The sequence below is a fragment of the Palaemon carinicauda genome, chromosome 22 (genome assembly GCF_036898095.1).
Source record: "Palaemon carinicauda isolate YSFRI2023 chromosome 22, ASM3689809v2, whole genome shotgun sequence".
NCBI classification, from domain to species: Eukaryota; Metazoa; Arthropoda; class Malacostraca; order Decapoda; family Palaemonidae; genus Palaemon; species Palaemon carinicauda.
In genome coordinates, this window is record NC_090746.1 from 68,759,326 (window position 1) to 68,761,825 (window position 2,500).

At 44.5% G+C, this 2,500-nt stretch overlaps 1 protein-coding gene across 1 annotated transcript in view; it reads left to right on the forward strand.

Annotated features, from left to right (window-relative positions):
- LOC137616528 (tigger transposable element-derived protein 1-like) overlaps nt 1-2,500 on the forward strand; it is a 50,280-nt gene that overhangs the window by 38,776 nt on the left and 9,004 nt on the right. The window lies entirely within an intron of this gene.

The following is a 2,500-nucleotide window of genomic DNA, read 5'->3' on the forward strand; positions in this document are numbered from 1 at the left end:
TCAAAAATATATATATGGCTTATTTGAATATATATATATATATATATATATATATACTGTATATATATACATGTACAGTATACATATATATATACATTTTTGGGCTCAGGCCATGTCATCCTGATGGAAGGTTCCTTCAAGTAGCTTCCTTAGGTATATTTGACTACAGTGATATTCCCAGAGAATTTAACTTAAGGTCTCCAGATTTCTAACTCCTGGCGCGAATATCCTTAAAGTTTCCTTTTAGGATATCGCATAATATCAGGGGACGTATTCTTGACACGCCACATAGCAATCTGCAACCCGCATAGCGTTTAGGCTTCAAGGGGGAAAAGTGGCAAAATAAAAGAGGAGCCGTTATAAAGTTCCCTTCCTCCATTACTGTTTGAGTACTTAGATGGTGCCATAATCGTCCGCCATCTTTATTCCTTTTTCTGTAGCGGTTTCGCTCGGTGGTTTTCCAGTGCTCTCTCGTTATCAGGATTTATTATGCAATCTCCAGTTTCTTCTGCCTCTGGAAAGTTGAGTATTTGATTCTTATGCTGTATAAATTTAGCTCTGGCCGTAAAGTAAGAATTAATTTGAATTGAACTAAATTTTTGGCTGAGCTATTGCCTAGACCGGAGGCGCCTTCGGCGCTGTCGTTTGTAACGCATGAGTTATTTAGTTAGCCAGAACGACTTTCCCGGTATAATAGCTTAAATAAAAATAATTAGCTATGTAGTCTTCATTGCTATGAATTGATTATATTATGCTGATAGTATTCACATTAGTTTCGGCAAATTGGGTAGCCGATCTTGTTTACGCTAGGCTTCCTAGCCTAGGCGTTATAGTTTACTCTCTTGCATGATATAATAAGTGTTCCTGGTGCTATTAAATTTAAATGAAGATAATAGGCAATTTATACATGTAAGATATATGGATTGCATAAGAAAAAATTTCCTCTTCTAAGATAGTATACGAGAGAGCTTCGATGAGTTAGGTAGTCGATCTCACTGTCGCTAGGCCAGTAGCCTAGTGGCTTTAATATACTTTCATACAATCTCCCCGGTTACCCTCATATATAGGGTAATCCCTTCTTCCCTCTGAGTGTAGCCTATGGCTACAATCCTAGTTGGTCTTGCTTTGAATTGTCATTCTGGCAAGGTTAGGCTAGGGTTTTTCTGCCCCTTCACCTAGCTACTGATGGTGAGCTTTGGGTTTGGGTCAGAACCTCAGAGTACTTATCGTGTGCCGGCAGCTGATCGATAGGGCGAATGTACTCCCCTGTCGGATCTTGTTGGTTGGCATAGGAGGCCTTGCCTCCCTAGACTGCACTTGAATGGGTCATGTGATCCCCTTCTCCCTGTGGTTTAGTCGACTAGTCCTGTGTTCGCCAACTCTAGGCTGAAGAATAGTGATTATTTTTCTGCCTAAGATGGCGCCGGCATTGGGACTCTGTTTCTCTACGGTTAAGGGTGGCGGCTAGAAGATTGCCGGCCCCTTTACTGTATTGGTAGACCCTAGGCTGGGGAGTGTATTCTCCGTCCGCCTAGGATGGCGCTGATACTGAAACAGAGTTTCCTTTAGGTGTGGTAGGGCTGACATGCCGCCGGCTCCTCTCACACCTTATACTGGACCCTTTCCCCTTCCCATTCTGTCCTTTAGTGCCATCACATCCCTGTGGCCATTGTCCTATAATCTCGCCGATTGCCGGCAGGCTGTAGGGCCAGCTTGGGCTTCTGCCTGTATAGCCTAGTCGTATAGCTTCCCTATCGGACTTGAAGCTCCGGGATAGCTGTTATCGGCAGGTCTAGCTGCCGGCAGGAGACCCATTTGCTTTAGAGTGTTCTTCAGTCCTCCCTTGGGCTGCCATCCACATCCTACGACCGGCAGATACCGGCATGGAGGTGGATGGGTGGAAGCTTGATTATTCTATATTCTCCCCTTCCATTAGAACCCTCATTCAGGAGGAAGGAAGTGATACAGTGACTAGTGCCGCCACTCTTACATCGCTCTTCACTCCTTGCTTTCTCTCTCTTTATTGGCTAGTGCCGCCAGCTACTAACCTAACTGGCGACTGCCGGCCACTAACCTTGCCGGCAAGATGCAGGCTAAACTTGTGGTCCGACAGCCGTTAATTCACTGTCACATTGAATGCTGGCTGGGACAGTGTGCTGACAGCCGGTGACCTGCCGGTGTCCGGTAAGCCGCCGGAAATCCGGAGGGCCGCCGGCCATAAAAATGATCAATATTGTGCCAGTTGAATTGAGTCTTAGGTATTAGCCTTGCCGGCTGCTTGCCGGCAGCAACTATGGTATATGTATATACAGTAGCCAGTACATCTGTAGTTTAGAGTATACTGCAGACAGAAAACTATGGTATAAAAGTATACAGTAGTTAAATTTTCCAACATACTCTGTGTCCAGGCGCAGTCTATTGCTGAGACCTTATAAGATTGGGAAAGGAATTCCCTTTCTTTATACTGATAGATGATCAGTTATTTTGACCCTCATTATTA